The sequence below is a fragment of the Protopterus annectens genome, chromosome 1.part0 (assembly GCF_019279795.1).
Source record: "Protopterus annectens isolate FY-2018-M chromosome 1.part0, PAN1.0, whole genome shotgun sequence".
In the NCBI taxonomy this organism is placed as follows: Eukaryota; Metazoa; Chordata; order Ceratodontiformes; family Protopteridae; genus Protopterus; species Protopterus annectens.
In genome coordinates, this window is record NC_056725.1 from 139,642,848 (window position 1) to 139,655,639 (window position 12,792).

Below are 12,792 nucleotides of genomic sequence, written 5' to 3' on the forward strand. Positions count from 1 at the left end.
TAATAGGGCCAAGTCCTTCACAGCTAATGCTTGGAAGTCAAGCAAGTACAAACATTCCAAAGTTAGAGACAGAATTTGAGCATACAACTATTCCACTCAATTCAGTTAAACAACATGACTAAAAACCTAAACCTTCATACAAATCATTCTATGTCATATATTATTCTGTACAACCACTACTTATCCTTTAAACAAGCCAGTTAGTACACTTAATGTTAGAGGGGGATAAAAAATGAGACACAACAGGCACCGCAGTGCAAGAAAACAATGAACCAAGATCCTACATGATGCAAGCAGAAGATGGTGCCACATTTAGTACACTTAATGTTAGAGGGGGATAGAAAGTGGGACACAACGAATACTGCAGTGCAAGAAAACAGTGAACCAAGGTACTACATGATGCAAGCAGAACATGGTGCCACAGTTAGACAGAATTTGAGCCATATCTTAATGAGCTTCAACATAGAAACTAAACACAAACCCAATGTGTCTAAACTGAAAAAAGTAAACATCAGTTAAGTCTGTTACTGTTCCTTCTAAAGTTTTATCACAACCCAAAATCCAAGACAGGGCTAGAAGACTGAAATCCATGATGTGTGATGACAGATTGTGTGTTACCCAAATGAATGTGATTGTTCCTGATCTGGTTAATCTTGTTTTGCAAAGTTACTTAAAAATTATGCTGACCATTTTAACTGATTTCTAATGTTTTCCTTCCACAAGTTCCACTCCTATTTCCTGTGCTATTTGTGAGACACACAATAGGTATGAAGTCAAAGGACTGATTTGTTACCAGGACTGTGTCAGATTTATATGGTAAGATAAGTAAGTGTACAATTCTCTTTGTTAAAATATTTTATTACTCGTGTTTACTTCAAGTTGCTGTTTCAAAATAATTGTATGAGAATATTCATTAATATTAAATATATGCATGTCAGCGTCAGTGGCTCAACAGGTAAGGTACTTGCCTTTGGTGCTTGAAGACAAGAAGGCCATGGATTCTATTTCCACTAATAGCTACTGGATTGCTGACACTGGAGATGTCAAACTGAGATTCCATATGCTTGAGTTGGTTTTAGCTCAGGTTAATGTAATAGATCCCATGGCATCTATTGAACAAAGAAGGGATCCTTTATTTATATGCAAAAATATTTACAAGTTTACAAATATATGTACACACACATATACACATACAAATCTGTTTACACAATCATATTATTTTTTCATGCTTGTTAGACCCCCCACTCCTTTTTCCATAACCATCATCTGAATTTACTTAACATTTTTGCTAAAATCCATTTACCATTAAACATAATTTCATTTATTCTTTCACGCCATATAACCCATAGAACTTAAATAGCATTTTTATTCATTCTTTTAACATATTCTTAATTATATTCTTATAATATCCATATTTACATACATACATACATACAACTATTTCAGGCATGGGTATTACTGCCCTTCTAGCTTGCCAATATACCAAAACACTTGTTCCCATAATAACTGTCCAGGCCATTCTTAAGAATAACTAAACTAGTGCTTGCTTTAATGTAATTTGGTAGTTTGTTCCAAGCATCAGCTGTTCTGTCAGGGAACCAGTTAGTACACTTCTCATTCCTATAGAATCTTCTACACAGGTTATCTGATGATTCTCTAGTACTTTTTGATAACGCCAAACATCCCCAGAGGTAGTTGTCTCTAAATCCCCTATATACCTGAATAAGATCTCCTCTTAGATATCTGTAAGTGACATTGTACACGTTCAGATATTTTTGGCTTTCATAATAACTTAAATTTTCACATCCATGAATACCCTTGGTATATTTCCACTGTACTCTTTCCAGTTTACTTATGTTTGTTTTCTTATAAAGTTTCCATATTGTTATTCCATACTCAGGTTTGGGTCTAATGTAACTAACAAACAAAACTTACACCATTTCTGATTTCTTAGACTTTATAAATCTTTTTTTACAACCTATAGTTCTAAAACTATCATTAACCAATTGGTTAATATGCTTATAAAAACTTATAGATGGATCTACCCATATACCAAAGTCCTTAAATGAGTGTACAGTTTCAATCACTGAGTGCTGTATTAAATACTCACCTTTCAATTTATGTCTCCTAAATCTCATATGCTTAGTTTTTGATGTATTTATCATCATATTATTCTCCTGTGCCCAAATGATCAATTTAGTCAAGTTCTTTTGCAGACATGCCTTATCTGTAACACGTAATCAGTTTACCTAATTTCATGTCATCTAAACATAGATTGTAGAACACCTCAGATGAAAAAGTTAGGTCTGAAAGATTCAATCTAAACAAGTAAGGGCCTAGGACACAGCCCTGTGGGACACCCTGACTGTAACCAAAAATTTCACATGTCCAGTTGTTGTATGATACTTGCCATGCCCTGTTTGTAAGCCATGCAGCTATCCATCTTATCAAGAGTACATCAATACCTAGTTGTACTAATTTATTGATCAGTGTTTTGTGTATGATCCTGTCAAATGCTGAAGTTATATCTATATAAATGACATCACAGCACAATTTTTCATTCATAGCTGCTATTATATTGTTATAGAATATCATTTTACACATGGTAACAGATCTATTTTCAGAATATACATGTTGATACACTGTTTCAAGTCCTAACCTATCCATTTCTGACAATAATTTATCCGTTATTTTTCCACAACTTGAAAGAAGACTTAAGGCTCTATGTGACTCTGGGTTTGTCCTACTCTCCTTTCCCTTAAAAACAGGTTTAGTAAGCGCATTTACACTCTTCAGGAATCTCCCCATATGTATATGACTTAGTGAATAATAGATATACTAGTACTGTAAGTTCTTGGTGAAGTGTTCTCAGATCATTATTACTAATTCCGTCTCCTCCTGGTGCTTTGTTTGGATCCAGTTTGTGGAGTTCTTTTTCAATATAATCTAATTTGTCTCCAGTATCTGAGGTTACCTGGATGTCACTAGGACAACTTATCACCCCCTTTGGAGCGCCAAACTGTTTTGAATAAAATTTTGTAAATATATCTATAATCTATTGTGTCTGATAATACATTTTAGAATCCGCACACAATTTATCAGTTTGTATGTCTTTACTCTTCCACATCTTATGTATCTATAAAAAGGTTTCCTATTATGCTGAATATCTTTATATAAATTTTATTCAAATTTTTCTTGATATTGTCTCACACTATGCTTAATTTATTTGTCCAGTTTGTTTATTTCACTTTTCAAAGTTGTAGTTCAACCTTTCTTCCATTTCTTATATTTTTTGTTTGTCACCTTAATCAGGTATCTTGTTCTTATGGAAATATATCCACCCGACATTGTATGTCTAAATCCTGATGTAAAACATTTTTTTGATTTTTTGCTCTGAAACAATTTCTCTTTCAAAACTTTTCACATTACATCTGCAGTTTTTTTTCCACTGAACACATCACTCCAGTTACTTTTTCATAGAGACTGTTTTGCTTCCATATAATCTGTAATTAACCTTCTGTCCACTGATTTAGATTTCAGTTTGGCAAAGTTATCTAGCATCAAATTAACCTTTATAACCCCATGACCACTGCACATCAACAGTGGAAAACTTGAATTGAAGTAACAGTAATTTCTTTAGGAACACAATGTCTAGTATGCATCCAGAATTCCAAAGTTGTCAGGGGCATTATCTTGTTTCATAGTGGTTGAATGATCTTTACAGACAGTAGAAACATCATTTCCTAAATTTTTATTTTTATTTTTTATTTTACATTTGTTGACCGCGATAGTCCGACTGGATGCATGTCCATTTTCAGCGGAGGCCCGGGGAGAAAAGCTCCAAGGGTAAGCAGATACAGCATTACATAATACCAGCATTACATATTACAAACAGACTATTTACAGAGATTACATAAGTAAGCAAGTTAAACAAGTTCCACAGGTTAGAGTTAATCCCGAGCGTAAATCAGGATTAAATTAAATTACACAGTAAACTGGTTTTCAGATTTTTACACATTCTAGAGAGAGTTAGCCAGGCTTGATACATTGACATAGTCAGTTAAGTAACAAATGTTGTTTAGTCTAGTTTTAAATTGACCTAAGGTGGAAAGTAAGGTAATATCAGCTGGAAGAGAGTTCCAGGATCTACTTACAGAGTTTGCAAAGAGAGAATCACTGGCTGTGTTATTAATTTTGCTAGTCTGAATTAGTAGTTTGTTAGAGGATCGAAGTGGTCTAGGATTGTTATAGGGGATGATAATATTTTTAAGTGCAGGAGTATTGTCCGGATTATAGAGGATTTTATAGGCCATAATCAGTTGGTTATACTGGATTAGACTGGGTAGCTCAAGCCACCCAAGCTGATTTAGATTGATGCAATGATGTGTCCTAAAAGGCAGCCCAGTGGCAAACCTGGCAATGTGGTTGTAGCAAATTGAGAGTTTGTTAAGGACAGTCTTGTTTAAATTCGAGAGTAGAGGGGATGCATACAGAAGGGTTGAAAGAAGGTGAGAGCGAGCTATGGCAATTTTAGCTGGAGGGGTTAGGAAGGCTTTTATTCTGTAAAGTGACCCTAGTTTTTATTGATGGTTTTGATAGTTTGGTTAACATGTAGGTCAAATTTTAGATTATTGTCTATGATGACACCTAATAGTTTTGTAGATGGGTCAGGGAGATTATTGTGCCATCATTTGATTTTATGGTAAAGGTGAAAGCGGTAGACCTACATGTTGGTGAAAATAACAGCATTTTAGTTTTTTTGGGATTTAGGATCAGACGATGTTCAGAAAGCCAGTTTTCTATTGTATTAAAGGTGGTCTGGGTAGCAGACCATAACTCTACTGGAGATGTGGCTGAGCAAATCAGAGTAGAGTCATCAGCATATTGGATACAGCTGACTTTTGGGATGACAGTATAAAGGTCGTTAATGAAGATGGAGAACAGTAAGGGCCCTAGTATAGAGCCTTGTGGTACTCCAAGGGTATTAGGTAGAAGGTTAGAGAGTTTGTTCTGCCAGAGGACAGCCTGCTGTCGACCATTCAGGTAGGACTGAAACCATTGGAGGGCTCTAGTATCTAGACAGAATGTTTGCAGGGTGTGGATTAAAAGTTGGTGATCAACCATATCGAATGCCTTGGAAAGATCCAAAAAGGGGGCTGAGGATATATAATTATTGTTGCGATTATGGTTTATGGTGTTAGTAAAGGCTAGGAGGGCTGAAGTAGTGCTGTGATGAGGACGGAAGCCATGCTGAGTGTCTGCCATAAGGCGATTTTGGATTAGGTGGTGCATGAATTGTCTATGAATACATTTTTCCATAATCTTTGCAAGTGGAGAGAGTATAGCTATTGGCCTATAACTGGAGAATTCAGTAGAGCTGCCTCCTTTGTCAAGTGGGATTACATAGGATATTTTCCAGATGGTGGGAATTTTAGCTTCTACTATGGTTCAATTGATTAGTATTGAGACGGGGTAAGCAATAGCATCAGCTGATTTTTGTAGGTACTCAGCAGGGAGTTGATCAGCAGAAAGTGTAATGGGTTTTAATTTTTTGATCAAGGTACGGATAAGTGAAGTGGCGACTGGTTGAAAGCTGAACGCGAGTAGGTTTCTAGGGGTGCTACTTTCAGGACCAGGGGAGCTAGGAGGTAGTTGGCTAGCTAGGGCTTGAATTGTCTCAGTAAAGAATTGGTTAAAACTATCAGAAACATCTTCAGGGGTTTTATCAATAGTAGTAGCAGGGATTGGGGTTGAAGTTTGTCCAGGATGTAGTAGATTATTTAAACCTACCCAAAACTTCTGAGGGTTATTTTGATTTACTGTCTGTAAATTACAGTAGTATTGTTTTTTGTCTTGTAAAATTGATTTTTTGGTTTCGTTCCTGGATTACCTGTATTTAATGTGATCTTGAGGGTCTTTAGAAGAATGCCATAAAGCCCATGCTTTGTTTCTAAGGGTAATTTTGAGTTTAGACTCTATAGAAAGCCATGGTGCAGTTTTTGCCTTGGTTCTCTTTGAACGAACAGGTGCATGCAAATCAAGGATCTCAAGGAATTTGTTGTTAAAGTATGCTACTGCTTCCTCTAAGGGGAGGTGTTTTAGAATAGACCAATTACATGAGTTTAGTTCTTGTTGGAATTTGGCAGGGTCAAAGTTTTTATTGTTTCTAACCTTTCTGAGTAAGGGTTGTTGGGAATTAATGGTTTTGTGCTTAATTACATATGTGAGAAGGTGATCACTTAGGCCATTAAGGAGGTCACCAGAGGTGTACAGTTGGGGGTGACGGTTTATGAGTACCCAGTCAAGTATACTTTCTTTTTGGTTGGGTTTACCTATCCTGGTAGGGGTGGATATGATTTGTGTAAATGCATGCAGGTTAATATGGGTGGTTGGGGATTCTGAGGAACAGGTGCCCCAGTCTATGTTAAAGTCTCCAAGTTTTAGGGTTTCTTGGGGGTAGTGACATGATAGCCAGTGCAGGATATCTTCAAATGTAGATATATTGTTACCTGGGGGAATGTACATACAGATGATATTAATGCATTTATTTTTATTAAGTTGCAATTTTGTGGCAAGAATCTCTGAGTTATTAATCTGAGGAGGTTGTATTACATCTATGGTGACATTCAACTCAGATTTATAGAGTACAGCTACCCCACCCCCTTCCTCGAAGCACGATCCAGCCTGTGTATGTTGTACCCAGGTGGTAACACTTCATTGTCTTTAGTGTTAGGTTTTAACCAAGTTTCAGATAAACAGAGAATCTCAGGGGAGTGGACATCCAGAAGTGCTTGCAATTCACGTACCTTGTTATTAATGCTTCTAATATTGAGATGACAGACTAGGAGAGAGTTAGTTGGCCTATTAATTGTAGGTTTGTAGCTTAGATTGCAAGTAGAGGGGGTATGTGTATCTGAAGTGAGTGGGCCAGGGTTGGGGTGAATATCACCACCAAGTATTAGGTTGAGTCTATACTTGGTGATGAACTTCAGGAATTTGTGTATTAGTTTGTGGTAGTCTTTGGATCTAGAGCTAATGTGCCTGGGGTTGAGATGTTGATAGACTGAACAAGATGTTGGATAGGATCTGGTACTGTAAGTATGGTTGAAGGTGGAAGGATTTACAGCTGGGGTGATAGTATGGTCTTTTGGGACCTGAAATCCCGTGAGAAACTGGTTTTCATACAAGGTAAGGAGGTATGCTGTGAACAAGAGGGGTAGTAAAGAGGAGTATATCATTATCTGTGATTCAGCTAGTGAGTTAAGGAACTGTTTTACCTGGTGATGCAACACCAGAAGATAGAGTGGTGAGGTAAAGGTACTGGAAGGGGGATGGGTGAATGCCAGATGAAAGCTAATAGGTGCTATTAAAATGTAGGTAGTAGAATGGGGGTGGGTGGAATTATCCCAGATGAAAGCAGATAGGATCTAGAAAGTGGGGGAGTGGCTATAGTACTATAAATTTAGAGGTACTGGGGGCAGGAGGGAAGCGAAGAGAGCCCGAGCGTAGCGAGGGCGAACGTAGCTGGGCTATTGAAGTTTACAAGGTTTCCTAAGGTGTCCTAAAGCTATAAGGTAAGTATTACAGCTCTTAATGTAAGAGTCAATTTACTTCAGTTACAGGGGAAGGAGGCAACCACTCAAGTAGAAACAAAGAGCCCTATGGCTGACCAATATGGTGACCTGCTTAATTACAAAGCACTGTAAGTGAAAGCTTAACAAATGCTTTTTGTGTATGCAACCTACTCTGTTTAAATGTTGAGAGAAACTGATTGCAGTCCTGTAGACACCGTTTTGTAGGGAACTGTAGAATTCAAACTAAGTCACACCAGGTCAGCCAAGGGGGGAAGAGAGAGGGAAATCCTAAGCACCTAGATGTGTTCTATTTGCTATTTGTGTATCAGTATTTATCTCAGCAGTCCAGTCATTAATATATTAAGTAACAACAGTTTTCCAAGCCATGCCAGTTGCACAAATGTAATCATAAGTAAGTTTAGATTTACTGCTAATAATGGTAAGCAAATCATCCAGCTTTTGACATGAGGAACACAGATCACTAGTGTTATCAGGTGTTACCTTTAAATATGCATAGTATTTATTACACTGTACAAGATATTTGTGCTTTAGCAAGTCATTAATTGTATATTTATTTAAGGAATCCATATTCAGCTTCAAACAAATAACATATTATAAAAGAAAAGAATAATCAAAACCAATGATCACAGAACTCAAAGGGAACTTAAATCAACTTCTATGACGAAAATCACACTAGCAATATACAACTAAATAGTAAAGCAAGTACAGTAAAGTTATTCTGACCATACAAGATTTGACAGTCAAAAAGCCAAAAAAGACAGAACAAACTCGTAAGAAACAAAAAAGGCAGACACCAAATTCTTCCAGTAAAAAGTGCTTTCGTCAGGTTTATTCCACTCAACTTCTTCAGACAACCATACCAAAACACATTTGTCTTAAATAGCTCCACATAAAAAATCACATGACAAGCTATTCTAATTATCTTAAAAGTATATACACAGTAAAATGCATCATTTTTCTCAATACTTCATAAAAAGGATAGCATTAATACCACTTAGATCCCTAAAAGTATATATATATATATATATATATATATATATATATATATATATATAGATAGATAGATAGATACACTTAAAACATGTATATATATATATATATATATATATATATATATATATATATATATATAATATATATATATATATGTGTGTGTGTGTGTGTGTGTGTGTGTGTGTGTGTGTGTGTGTGTGTGTGTGTGTGTGAAAAAACATACATAAAGCTTTTTCAGTTGAAGCAGAATGGTTTTACAATGGAAACATACCAAAAGGGTAAAAAGCAAAGATGGCCAAAAGAAGGGGGGGGTATCTTTGGAAACTTTTCATCTTTAGGGCACTGGCTATAGAGCATACATCATTCAAACCTGGTTTTATGTATGCCCTCATTTTTCTCTTCCAATATAGTTCTCGAACTTCCAATTCTACACTTAATGGACCTCCCCTGATGTCATAATTAATTTAATCAATAGCCCTAAACATAAAATAATGTCCCGGGTTATCCTTCACATGTTTAGCCAAAGCGTTTTCAACTTTACCCTTTTGAATATTATAGAGGTGTTCATATACCCTCTCCCTCAGTTTTGCCTATATAAAAACTACTGCAAGACTGACACTGGGCCAAATAGACTACTCTGGTTGAATTACAATTCAATCTCACCTTACAAAAATAATTAGCCCCTAATATTTTATATTTGCTGCCCGTACACATGTATTTACAATGAAATCTTAGAAAGTGAGAGGATGCCTGAGGAATGGAGAAAAAGTATTTTGGTACTGATTTTTAAGAATAAGGGTGATGTGCAGAGCTGTAGTAACTATAGAGGGATTAAATTGATCAGTCACAGCATGAAGTTATGTGAAAGAGAAGTGGAAGCTAGGTTAAGAAGGGAAGTGATGATTAGTGAATAGCAGTATGGTTTCATGCCAGGAAAGAGCACTACAGATGCGATGTTTGCTCTGAGAGTGTTGATGGAGAAGTACAGAGAATGTCAGAAGGAGTTGCATTGTGTTTTTATAGACTTAGAGAAAGCATATGACAGGGTGCCTAGAGAGGAGTTGTGGTATTATATGAGAAAGTCAGGAGTGTCAGAGAAGTATGTAAGAGTGGTACAGGATATGTACAAGGGTAGTGTGACAGCTGTGAGGTCTGCGGTGGGAGTGACGGATGCGTTTAAGGTGGAGGTGGGGTTACATCAAGGATCAGCTCTGAGCCCTTTCTTATTTGCAATGGTGATGGACCGGTTGACAGATGAGATCAGACAGGAGTCCCCATGGACTATGATGTTTGCAGATGACATTGTGATCTGTAGTGAGATTGGATTTTGTGATAGTTTTTCCAAATAACCCTATACTCCTCAGATCCAGTTCACATATATTTTGAAAAACATAAAGAACTGGATACAACGGAGGGTTATATGTACTTGATACCCTGAATTCACCCGACATGTTGACAGCCCTATCAAACAATAAATTCAGATTCAATTTACAGGTATAAATCTTTAAATCAATTAATACTTTACACAAATCCATTTTTTGAGTAGGCACGAATGTGAGCCCCTTTGCTAACAAGTCAGCCAATTTTGGGTTCACCAAAAAACAAGAATAGTTAAATATCTTAAAGTCCCCTTCTGTATTTGTAACCAACGTAAATAGGGTTTTGTTAACTATAAAGTACACATTACTGATATCACAAATACCTTGTGTCCCAGTCAATGGGTCTGGTAACCCCTCGCTGGAAATCACAATCATCTCTTGTGCCCACAGCATTTGTTGTTGGGCCTCTTCCTGTTCCTGCTGTTGTTCTGCTGAAGTACCGGATTGCTGTGGTATGAACCATTTTGAAAAATTTCCAGCACATGGCCCCCGTCACTACCATTCATATTGGGGCCCTCCCCTGATCTATTTAACAAATGTTCACTCCTTCTTAAACCCTGGTAGCCATCATTACTACCTTCCATCGCATAATTCACCCTTTGATGTTCTCCCTACTGTCCTTAATATAAGATAATGCTATCCTTTTTATGAAGTATTGAGAAAAATGATGCATTTTACTGTGTATATACTTTTAAGATAATTAGAATAGCTTGTCATGTGATTTTATGTGGAGCTTTTTAAGACAAATGTGTTTTGGTAAATGGTTGTCTGAAGAAGTTAAGTGGAATAAACTTGACGAAAGCGCTAACTTTTTTACTGGAAGAATTTGGTGTCTGCCTTTCTTGTTTGTTTCTTACAAGATTTGACAGTCAGATAAAAGCTGTAATTCCTTTACATTGTGCACAGTAGCTTCTGCTCACTGTCACTCACAGTCACGCTTCTTTTTAACAGTAAAGTGAATTTATAGCTGACTAGGCCCCTTGGGATGGCTAGAGTTTACCTAAAACCTATCCCTTTCTAACAACCACCAGTAAAAATTAAAGGTAAAACAACAAAAATGTAAATCAAAGTAAATCTTCCTGTCTACAAGCTATCATTTCCTTCCTACAAACAGTGAAAAACAGCGATAAAAAATAAAATATAAATTCAAATAAAATGTCTCTTGCCAGTCAACTCCACAGTAAATCACAAACCAAGATAGGAATGTTTAGATAAGTTCTGGATTCATTTAATCATATCCATGTTTATTTTATCCACTTCTTTTATATCTGCAAAAAAGCCTCATAACTTTTTTACTTTTTTACATTTGAAAAACACATGTTCTGTTGATTCTTTTTCTTCACAATGTAAACATAGTCTATCACTTTTCTTCTTATATGGAGTTGACATTCTACTTTCTGATTACAATATCTGCTTCTTATTTTTATAGCTTTAATTTTTTCATCTGTTAGATTTTCTCATCAATATACAGATTAATGTTTATTGTTACATTCTTAGACCATACTTTTCTTTTTCTATACCATCAGTTTTTATTTTCCACAAAAATATTTTTTCTTGGTAATATTTTATTTCCTTGGTCATATACTCTTTTACTCTTTTAATTTATTATACTTATATTTATATATTTTACTACTAATCTCTCATTTTTTTCATTTATCCACTTTAGCACTTTGTACAAATTTAATGAAGCAGCGTATACCAGTGGTTAATTAACCCTAAACCTCCTTTTTCTTTATTTACATACAAAACACCTCTTTTTCTGGGTTTAATCTAGAACCCCATATAAATGAAAAAATATCTGCAATAATTCATTTTCAAATGTTGTTGGCAACATAAATACATTTGCTAAGTATGCTATTTTTCCCATCATTACTGAATTTATCAACTAAGCCTTTTTTCTGAATGATAATTTATATATTCTCCAGAAAAGACAGACTTGTTTTATTTCTTCTACTGTTTTTCCCATTGAATTCATTTTACAGTCTTTATTACCAAATGTTCTACCTAACACAGAAATTTAATTCAATGTAAAATATATACCCCCTATCTTTACCACATCACCTAGACTTTTACTTTTCTCTTTATTTAAAGCCATCCTTATAATCTCTAGACACTCATTTGTGCAAATTATTGCTTCCTTGATACAATTTTTTTGCAATTATTATAATCTTATCTTAGCATATGTCAATAGAACTGGAATTCTTAACCCCTCAGGTGTTATATACCCTATTTCCTTCATTTTGTTATTTATTTCACATACTATCACATTCATAACTAATGCAAAGATCAAACAACTCATTGGACATCCCTGTCTTATACCACTCTTTAAAGGTATCTCTTGGCCTAACCAGCCTTTTACAAGTATTTTTACTTCATTACTACCATATGCTGACATACATAATTTCCTAACTTTCTCACTTATATTATATTCTTTGATTATTATCCATAAGATTTCATGTACAATTGTATCAAATGCAATACGATTTCCTATCATGATTTTTGCTTCTTCTTTTCTGTTCATTATATCACCCATGACTTATTTAATTATCATTAATAATTATTGACAGCCCTTCCCCTTATACTATTTTTCATTTTAGTTTCAAATATCTTTTGCATTATGTTCATAAATATCTTGTAATCATTATTAGTCAATACTATCATTCTACATTTTTAATTGTCTTCTAGTTTCCTTCTTCCACATGAATTTAAGTATTCTACTATATGATTCTTATACACATAAAATCTCTATTAACCATTCATTCAGCATCTTTAAAAATATATATTTTTGCCAGTCCCTTAAATTTTTATTTATTTCATACTCTATT